Source organism: Macadamia integrifolia, chromosome 5, assembly GCF_013358625.1.
Source record: "Macadamia integrifolia cultivar HAES 741 chromosome 5, SCU_Mint_v3, whole genome shotgun sequence".
Classification (NCBI taxonomy): Eukaryota; Viridiplantae; Streptophyta; class Magnoliopsida; order Proteales; family Proteaceae; genus Macadamia; species Macadamia integrifolia.
In genome coordinates, this window is record NC_056561.1 from 21137232 (window position 1) to 21148235 (window position 11004).

The following is an 11004-nucleotide window of genomic DNA, read 5'->3' on the forward strand; positions in this document are numbered from 1 at the left end:
TTTTTTTTTAACGAATTTGGTAAAAGAGAAAAAATGAAAGAGAACTTCAAATTTCAAATGAGAAACATTCTATTTGAAAAAAAAAAATCATATATCCCTAATAATTTTCCTAAGGCCAAAACCTTCTCTGTCTCTTTGAAACTTTGAAGAACTTGAGTGATGAAGAATACGTGAAAAACTCTCGCTCGATCCTTGATCATTGGTCTCCCTCATTCTTGTCTCGGTGAAATCAGATTGAGAAACACTTTCCATGAAGGAAAAATATCGTTCGACTCTCTCTCTCTCTCTCTCATCCCTATCTTGATGAAACCATTTTTGAAACAGGTTTATCAAACACAATTTTTTAGGAAAAAATGATTTTTTAACAAAAAAATGGAAATATTTGATTTTAACATGAAACGTCATTTATGGAATAGAAAATTTACAAAGCGTAGACTAAGAAAATCAAACATAGGTGAAAATTAGGAACCCTAGCCCCATTCTTCTCCATCTCTATTCGGATGTTGTTGCTAGGCATCTTCTCCTTCTCTACTCAACTATTGCATTAGGAAACCTGTCCCCCTTACAGACCAGTGGCACTAGGGTTGTGGGCGACAGAGGAGGCCATTGCGTATCTTGCCGGTGATAAAGGATCATCTCTCTCTCTATTTGAATCATCCTTTGTGCAGTTGTTTCATGTCCCTTAGAAACCAAATCAATTTTCTGTTGGGCTATCCACTATTTTTCGCTAAAAAATCATTGTATTAAGAGAAAAGAATAAAAAGAATATACAAAAGCATTATCACATTTGGAATATGAAGGATTCTACTCCACCTTCGACATTGCCATCAACAGAGAAGAACCCGCAGCAGAAACTAAATCACAGATACTGGAAATAATCATAATACATTAAAAGAAATGGTATCTAGGCCGAGATTGGCAATCAACTTCCAGCTCTATAGCAATTAGCGCAAGCCAGGATTGAATAGGAGAAGAAACTTCAAATTTTGCAGCTGTTTTTGCCAAAAAATAAGCCACAGGATTTGCTTCACGCAGACAGTGAGTGATTTTCCAGGTAAGAGAGTTCAAATAGGCGGTTAAACTCATCCACCTCTGAAGACAAATCCAAGGGATTCTGCCATTTGATATAAGTAAAACAACAGCTACTGTATCGCTCTTGATCCACAAATAAGTGATACCCATATCTCTTGCAAATTCTACCCTAGTAGTAACAACTATCATCTCGGCTTCAAAATTTGTGTGGACACCAAGAAAAATTCTAAAAGACAGTAATATTTCCGAATTTGCATTCCAGAATACTCCACCTGCTCCTGATTTTCCTGGATTTTCCAAAGAGCATCCATCCGAGTTTAACTTCACCCATCCCCTCTGGGGAGGACACCAAAAGACTTTCATTACCTCTCTCGGTTTGTATCGCACCCTAGAGATCCCCAATCGTCTAGCACACATTAAGGAGCTAAATGAGAAAGGGGAACCCATAGCAGTGGTCAACTGAAGGCTGATTTAATTTTTAATCATGGAAAAATAGTGCCTAATTGATTTTGAGACCCCCTCAAAGCGTCTTGCATTCCTTTCCTGCCATAAGACACTAGGCACCAACGAGAAACCACTAATCCACACCTTTTTGAAATGGAGGCTCTTTGCTATTTGTTTCCACCAAACAATAAAGCTGATCATGTCCACATAAGGTTTCCATTGCACATCAAAGCCTTCAAAGAAAGCTCTCCACAAACTGCAAGCAAACTCACAATTATAAAATAAGTGAGAAATTGATTCTGCATCTTTACCACACAAGTTGCACTAGGAAGCCATATGCACTCCACGACGACACACATTATAAGCTATTGGTAATCTATTTTGAACTAACCGCCAAGCAAAAACAGCTTGCCTTGGTTGGTTAGATGAGTTCCATATAAGAGAATACCCACACACTTTCTGATATTTTCCTCTAGATTCTTCCCAGGCAGATTTAATAGAGAAAATACCTGAAGTGGTTAATCCCAAAGACATAGGTCATTCACACCCTGGATGTGAATACGTTTAGTTTTCTCTCATATTTCAGCAAGTAAAATATACTCAACATGAGGAAGGTCTTAGAAGGATTGGAGAATGAAATCAGAGACTTTTTCTTTCAAATCAGAGAAGAAAGAATGGTCCAAGTTTGCTTTCTCAGCAATAGATTGATTGTCAATCCATCTACCTAACCAAAAGCCAATTTTTTCCCCATTTCCCACAATCCATTGCTCATTCTCCGCAACAAAACTCTAAAATTTTTTCAAGCCCGGCCATATAGAAGAAGATTTAAATCCCTGTCGTAGCTACCCATCCTCCTTGATAAATCTTTCCCTGAAGAATCTACTCAAGATTGAATCTTTATGTTTGATTTGCCAAGCTAGTTTACATAAACAAGCAAAATTCATTTCTCTTAGCCTTCTAATTTCTAGACCCCCTTCCTTTTTAGGCTTGCACACGCCTTCCAATTTCACAACAATCTTTTTTGCCACCTCCATTTCACCTGACCAAATAAAATTCCTTAGCCATAGTTCCACCACCTTAATAGTCTCATCCAGCCACCAATACATAGAGAAGTTGTGTATGGGAATACCAGAAATAACTAACTTAACCAATTCAACTCTCCCAGCCATAGAGAGAATTTTGCCCTTCCACCCTGCCAATCGACCCTTTATCTTATCCAGGAGAGGAAGCAAATGACAGTTCTTCACTCTGCCTTTAAAAATCTCCACCCCCAAATATTTTGTAGGGAGATCAGCCAATGCAATGCCCAGAAAATCAGTAATAAAATGTCTTCTATGAGGGACAATCTTCCCAAAAAATATCTTACTTTTTTCCAAGTTTATTTTCTGCCCTGAAAAGGACTAATACTTAGATAAAAACTCATGAAGGTGCTTCACGTACCTGGCTAACCCATTCATAAAGACAAAAATATCATCTACGAAAAGTAAATGGGAAGAAGTAATTGCCCCTCTAGGGCCTTGGAGAGCTTTCATCTTCCCTTCCAGAATCAAGTTCTTCAGCCCCCTACAAAGAACTTCTTCTGCCAGAATAAAAAGGATTAGGGAAATTGGGTCCCCTTGCCTGAGACCTCGCTCTACACCAAAGAACCCCACTGGACCTCCATTTAGCAAAATTGAAATCCTTGTTGAGAGCAACATTTAGTGGATTTTGTTGATCCAATTGGGAGAGAAACCAAATTTCTTCAAAGTTGCAAAAAGGAATTCCCAAGACAGGGAATCGTAGGCTTTCTGCACATCTAGTTGGGCTTTCCACGTTACTCTCAAGAGTGGATTTAAATATTGAGTTCATGCATTCTCTCTTTTATTCAAATTTGTTTTAGATCATATTTCATCTATTTAATCAATTAAAATGAACGATTCAGCTTTAAAAAAAAAAAAAAAAAATGAGAGAGATAACACATGGAAAATATGGTAACAGTGAAAGTTTTAGATTTGATTGTAAAAGGACGTTGGGCTCTTCCTCTGATTGTTTCGGATGATGTGAAGGCACTTTGTGATCTGGTGAAGTCCATTCCTCTCCCCTTGGTGGCTAGTAAAGATAATAGAGTTTGGTCTCTTTCTGAATCAGGCAACTTCACTGTTTTTTTGGCTTGGAATAAACTTAGAGAGAAATTACCTATCCTAGTTTGGAAGAATTTAATTTGGCAAAAGGGGCTGCACCCTAGGTCATCACTATTTGGCTGGAGGTTAGTTCGTGGTAGTCTTCCAACCGATGATAAAGTATCGCAGCGCAATATTACAATTTCATCTTTGCCTAAAAAATGTGGAACTAATTAATCATATATTTTTAAAATGTGATTTTGCAGGAAAAATTTGGTCTAAATTGTTGAATTTTTTTTTTTTCTTTATCAAATATGGAGTGGTTTTTCCTCTCTTGAAGAGTTATTCTCTTGGTGAAAGAGAAAGGCTCAAGTGGTCTCGATTGGGAAGGTATGGCTTGCTGTAGTTATTTTGATTCCTCACTAGATTTGGAAGGAAAGGAATAATCGAATGTTTGATAATAAATCCTGTCAAATAAATTAGTGGTGAATTCAATAATTCAAGATCTCCAAGACTTTTCTAAAATGGCAAAGATTTATATTTCTTCAGTTCTTGAATTATTGGTTTCCAAGAAATTTATGATATCAATTTCCCGAGCACCATCTAGAAAATTTCTTGAAGTTATTTGGGCACCTCCTTCATCTGATTGCCTCAAATTAAACATTTTTTTTTTTTTGTTTTTTTGGTTATGAATCCTCAAATTAAACATTGACAGATGTTCTCTTGAAAATCCAGGTTGTTCTGGGGCTGGTGGCGTTATTAGGGACAAAAATGGATCTCCAAAGCAAAGTTTTGCTATCTATGAAGGTGTGGGAACCAACTTCATGGCAGAATTCAACGTCTTTTTCTATGGGTTGTACACCGCTTCATTGATGAATGCTATGAATTTGTGGATTGAATGTGACACGTAGGATGTGGTGAATGGCATCACCAACCAAAAAGTTCCATGGATTTTCCAGCAAAAATGGTGGTTCTATAAAAGGTATTTAGATAGCATTTCATAGAGGATTTCACATTGCTATCGGGAAGCAAACGTGGTAGCCGATATATTGGCTAAATATGCTGCAACAACTCAGTTAACTACAAGCTGGAATTTTGCACCATCCTTTGTTTTCCATAAAATATTTTGAGACTCAAATATGAGACCACGATATAGATTATGTTAGCTAGTTTTACCTTTGATTGGGTTACCTATCTGCTGATAGCAATACCGAAGGTAAATAGGTAATTCAATGGGTTTTTTCCCTCATTCTTTGTGATTGTAATTCTCCATTTATTCAATATATAATTTTTCTGACTTTTAGCAAAAAAAGAGAATATGGTAACTTTAGATTGTCATAAAAACTTTCATGACCAAAAATGTTCAAGTGGAGGTCCCAACAAAAACCAAGGATCTTAGCTTTCAGACTGGATCCATTAAGAACGTGAATGAAGAGAGTGAGATACGAGAATAGGGGCCCATTACATCTCAAAAACTCAGCAAGCATCAATCCCAAGTCACTTGAGGTGGGGGCAAAGCAATTTGCGCTTTGCCCCCACCTCCTCATTGTTTGTACAGCATATAAGCCATTAGATATTAAATAGTTCCTTTTATATATACCCACATGAAGTATATATGGCCTTTCTGAAAAGGAACCAAATGTGTTATTTCATAATGGATCACTATGATCATGCTTGTACGTCAAGCACACAACTATTCTCTCTCTCTCTCTCTCTCTCCTTCTTCTTCGTTTCAATGTTACTGAGATCATCAAAAGCTTTTCATCTCATTCTGAATTGGGCATAGCTCTATTACTCCAATAAGTAGAAGGTATTCATGCTTCAATGATGCAGACATCTTTCACCAAGTAGCCATTTGATTGCTCTCTGAGACTATTGAGAGAGAAAATTTCTCCGACCCAGATTCTTACTTGAGATTAAACCAATGCTCCATAGCAAGCAAAAACAAATGCTCAAGAATTTGGGTACAAGAAAAATGAATAAGATTATGTCATTGATCCCTTTTTTTTTTTTTTAGTTCCTAGACATGAAAAAATTAAAATACGAGCTTAAGAAGGAGCTAATGTCAATGGAGCAAAATAAATGAATAATTTTTTTCTGAAACAAAGAACGAAACAGTTCAAACTTCAAACAATAGTTTAGTGTGAAGTGTACAAGTGGTGCAACCATAAATTTATAGAGATTAATATCATTAAAACAAAGTCTGAAACAAAGAGATTACTGGCGCTTGAACTTGAGTTCCCAGTACTGTCCTTTGTCTTCCTGGTTGTAGCAATGGTGGTAGTGAAATGAGAGGCTTCCACATGCTTTCTTGATCGATTGCAGCCTCTGCGGATATGTTGTTCACAGTATTTCTGCCCAGGAACCGCATCCTTGGAGCACTTACATTTTGTTTCCAAAGATTAATGATCTTCACATTTGCCGAAGATTATTAGCACTCTTGAGAGCTTCGCCTATGAAAGTTCGAGCTCCTGCCAGGGCTGTGACTAATTCTAGGGTTTGAAAGGGAAAAAAAGGAAGTCATTTTCAGGTTGGGAGTTTTCTAATGAAAGGTAAAATGGTAAGTTTACCCTTCTTCAAGTGTACTTTGAGCATTTAATAAATATTAACCCCTGATATCACTCTTTAACGATTTTCTGCTAACAATAGATTTACGTGTCCTTTAATCATGAAAGTGAGAGATATACTAGATATTTTTCAAAAATTGTAAGATTACATTGAATTCAGTTTAAATTTAGAGGTAATATAAGAAAATTTCCCTTAAATTCATTTATAGGGAAGAACCTACAAAAGAATATTCAGTTGCATCTAGGTAATTTTTATTGATTGAGGTTCGTTCTCACAGCACTCATCATTGTTGAAGGAACAAGAGCAATAATTAGCTATTCTTAAAAAAATAATATATATATATATATATATATTTGAGAGAGAGGGATTATAATTTTCATTTGTTCATGCCCATTGCGTTCTTGACAGATTCCGTAGCTCCTTCTGCCTTGGATTTCATTTGCTGACCAGTCTGCCCACAAAATTTATACTGAAAATCACTAACATGGACAATGAAAGCACAATAAATTGAGAGTCCTAACTTAAGAAATCCTAGCCATACAATTAGTTGAAAGTTGTTTGGCTGCAGAAAAAATAATTGTGTAGGGGAAAAAGGGTTGAAACTGTTGACATGATTGCTTCCCAGAATTGACAGCACCGGTTGCCTTATCCATCATCTGGTCCTTGCTCATCTGCATGAGAAAGAAAAAGAATCCTCTCATGGACCATACATAACATCATCATGCACCCATGTGCTAGCATACCATAATCATCATGCACCATGAATCATGCAAATTAACATGAGAAATTTAAATACATTGCTTACCTGATCATGGGCTTTGGCCTCGCCAGCTTTCTGGCTGAGGTTTCTGAGTCTGGGATTTGTCAGCCATCTTTAGTTTCTCTACAAAAACACAAACACACGAAAGCAACTTGAGAGTATTGAAACCCAATATGAAGAGTTAATTTTGGTAATGCGAAATCAATTGATGGCGGTGGAAAATTTATAGTCTCGGACAGTGAACCTCCTCTTGACATGTGTATTATTAAAATGAGATAAACTTCCCACATGTTAGATCGACTTATGGTATGGTGCAGGTTTTTTGGTCCTTTTGGGCTAGTTGGCTGGGAATACGGGGCCATAGCCAACTTTATTCCTACTTCAAGGGTGTAAGAGGTCAAAGCTTACCACGGCTTCTAACACGTGGGCCCGCTGTCTTACCTTGACCACTGAAATTACTTGGGCGTTATTCTCTCTCTAAAAAATCTCTCTCGCGGGTTCTATTCCTGATCCAACCCACCCAAACTAAACATTTTTATAGTTTTTTGGCGGCATGCATAAAAATGAGTGACCCTAAACGGACAGTCTCCAAGGTGTTGATTATGTCATTTTTTTTTTTTTTTGGTTTGGTTAGAGTTGATTAGGTCATTCTTATTATCCAATGGATTTTTTTAAGGTAGTTTTAATACTGTAATTTGGGCTTTCGAATGAATTGTTTACTTGGTATGCGATTTGGCCTACGGGGTGTTAATTGAGCCAAAGAAGAAAGAATGCACAAAAGCTTGACTACGTGTTAAAAGTTGAGTCATCCCTTTTTGAGAGGTGTTCTTCAGTTGCGATAAGAAAGAAAAGGTGAGAATGATTACTCAAACCGTTTGTTTGAAATATATTTTGAACCATTTAAGGAGAACGGTGAATGAACATAAGGGATCCAACAACACATCATCGAATGCTACTCAAAATTAAGTTATCCTTATTACTTTTATGATAGCATTGGGGTTAGACTTAGGGCAGTTTGATTTTATTTTATTTTTTCTGTTTTTGTGTTTAGAAATAATAGAAACAGTTTTTTCTATTTCTATGCTAAGAAATGATTTTTAAAAATCCAAAAAGGTGTTTGATTTTTCTATTTCCCGAAATTTTTTCAACAGTGTAGTCGAGTTCAAGACATGAGTGAAGGCACGATGTTACAGGAATACAACTCACGAGTGAAGGTATGATGTTAGAGTTGTAGGTATGATTCATGGAGATGAGCTTCAGAAGGATGAATGCAATCCAAAACTGTGAGCTTCGCACAAGGTGACTCATTGCTATCGGGAAGCTAGTGTTGTTGTTGATTTTTTGGCTAAATCTGCTGCTCATTTTAAAATCTCAACTCCAATGGTGGTTTGGCCTTGGTCGGTGTCTATGGAGATGACCCAACCTCCAAGATATCAGTTCACTTAGTTTCTTTTTTTGGTAGTCTAGGATAGGGAGGCTGCCTCAGCTAATGACAATGCCGAAGGTAGGAGGTTTCCTTTTTCTTAATCTATTTATGTATGGTGGTTTTGTGCCCTTTTGTATATTCCATCTTTTTTCTTAATATAAATGAATTTTTAGCAAAACAAAGTACCATCAAATTTCATCCAATTCTGAATCAAAAGTACCATCAAATTTATTTTTATTTCCTTTTTTTTGTGGGGGGGGGTGGTGGTTGCGGGGGTTTGTATTTTATATAGTTCTGAAAATTGCAATGGACTTGCTGGTGGAAACATTTGTGGTCTTAGTAGTCCGGTTTTTAAAACTTCGTATGAAACATTTGACACCTTAATGATTCAGAGCTGTTCAGTGCTAGTAGAGGCATTCAAATTTGCTGATTCTCAGCTGAGAATAGGCTGAAACACCCTTTAAATTTATATAGAAAGAAGAACCTCTAAGAGAATCTATTGCCACTAGAAAACTTTTATTGATTGAGGATCGTTCTTACAGCTCCATCTGTTTGGAAGCACTCTTCATTGTTGAAGGAACAAGAACAATAATTAGCTCTTCTTCAATTAAAGTACAAAAAAATGATAAAAAGAAGAGAGAGATTATAATTTTCATTTGTTCATGCCCATTGCGTTCTTGACAGATTCCGTAGCTCCTTCTGCCTTGGATTTCATTTGCTGACCTGTCTGCACACAAATTTTTATGCCGAAAGTTCACTAACATGGACAATGAAAGTACAATATATTGAGAGTCCTGATTAAGAAATCCTAGCCATACAATTAGTTGAAAGTTGTTTGGCTGTTGGGAAAAAAATTTGTGTATGATAAAAAGGGTTGAACCTCTTGACATGATTGCTTGGCAGAATTGACAGCACCGGTTGCCTTATCCATCATCTGGTCCTTGCTCATCTGCACGAGAAAGAAGAAGTATCCTCTCATGAACCATACATAACATCATCACGCACCCATGTGGTAGCGTAGCATATTCATTATGCATCATGCAAATTAACATGAAATTCATTTAAATACATTGTTTACCTGAGCATGGGCCTTGGCCTCGCCAGCTTTCTCGCTGAGGTTCTGAGTCTGGGATTTGTCAGCCATCTTCGGTTTTGGTTTCTCCACACAAGCACAAACACAAACACACAAAAAGCAAGTTGAGAGTATTGAGATTCAATGTGAGAAGTTAGTTTTGGTAATGCAAAACCAATTGATGGAGGTGGAATATTTATAGTCTCAGACAGTGATTTTCCTCTTGACAGATGTATTAATAAAATGAGATAAACTTGCCACATGTTAGATCAACTAATTGAATGGCGCAGGTTTCTCGGGCCTCTTGGGGTAGTTGGCTGGGAATACGGGGCTATAGCCAACTTTCTTCATACTTCAAGGGTGTAAGCGGTCAAAGGTTACTACGGCTTCTAACACGTGGGCCCACTGTCCTACCTTGACCACTGCAACGGTTGAAAGTTTTCTATTATGATGTGTTTACTTGGGCGTTACTCTCTCTCTCTCTCTCTCTCTCTCTCTCTCTCTCTCGTCTTTTGGGTTCTATTCCTGGTCCAACCCACCCAACCAAGCCTTTTTATAGTGTTTTTGTGGGTATGCATTAAAATGGGAGGGACCCTACACAGACAGTCTATGAGCATTCCTAGACTATCCCCTATTTCTGTCACATATTTTGTTTTTGGTAACATTAGGTCATTTTTTTTTTTTGGTAAGGAATATTAGGTCATTCTTGCCATCCAATAGATTGGCAATGGTCTTTAATAAAATAAATGGCAATTGTCTAAGGTAGGTGATGTTATTTTCTCACGCATCTCAACTCTATGGCAACATTGCAACTGATACTTTGGGTCACTCACACGGGGTCTTTAGTGCTCGTCACTGTTTTCAGTGAAAGTTGTATGGTTCTCATTCAACTCCCGATATGACCCGATCCATGCGGTTGTGGGGTCAGTATGGGCCCGTGGAACTAGTCAAGCAGAACGCCTGGATACCCGTTGTTATCAAAAAAAAAAAAAAAGAGCAACATTGCAACTGAATCCACTTTTCATTTTGCTGCATTTTGGAAATGTTTGTTCAGACCCAAAATTAGTGGATATATCTTTTATGTTATTATCTAACATTGAGGTTAGAGGGCAAACTTTGGTGCAACGATAAATTTGTTCAATTTCGACTTAGTTGTGGCTGCAAGTTGGAGTCGAGAAAAAGCCTCTCTACCAAGCGAGGGTATGCTGCATACATTGTGATCCCTCTCCAAACCCTACAATGGCAGCTGCCACATGTATTGGGCACACCAATTTTTATTTTATTTTATTTTTTTTAATCTAACCATAGGTTTATTTTGCAATCAACCTTAGTTTTTAAAATGTTATTAAATGCTCTCAGAATCCTCTCATTATATTACAGTTGCTCTGACTTGGGACCTCATCCAAATGCAAGTCTCCTTCATCCATGCTAGTAGTTTTAGAGCGGAGAGAAGAGATCTTTGGTTGGCCTTGGCTGTGGATACCCCTATCACTCCCACTCCATGGGCAATGGTTGGTGACTTTAATGCTACCCTTCAGTCTCATGAAAAGAAGGGCCCAGGAAACTTTAGCATGGGGTCTGCTGTGGAGTACAGTGCTATAGT

At 37.4% G+C, this 11004-nt stretch overlaps 1 long non-coding RNA gene across 1 annotated transcript; it reads right to left on the minus strand.

The window, feature by feature from the left end:
• Positions 1 to 6507: 6507 nt before the first annotated feature.
• On the minus strand, positions 6508 to 7064 carry LOC122078957. Its single transcript, XR_006140237.1, has 3 exons — positions 6949 to 7064; positions 6685 to 6814; positions 6508 to 6594 (listed from the first exon to the last, which is right to left on the minus strand). It is a non-coding gene; the product is annotated as an uncharacterized LOC122078957 (long non-coding RNA).
• Between the last annotated feature and the right edge of the window lie 3940 nt (positions 7065 to 11004).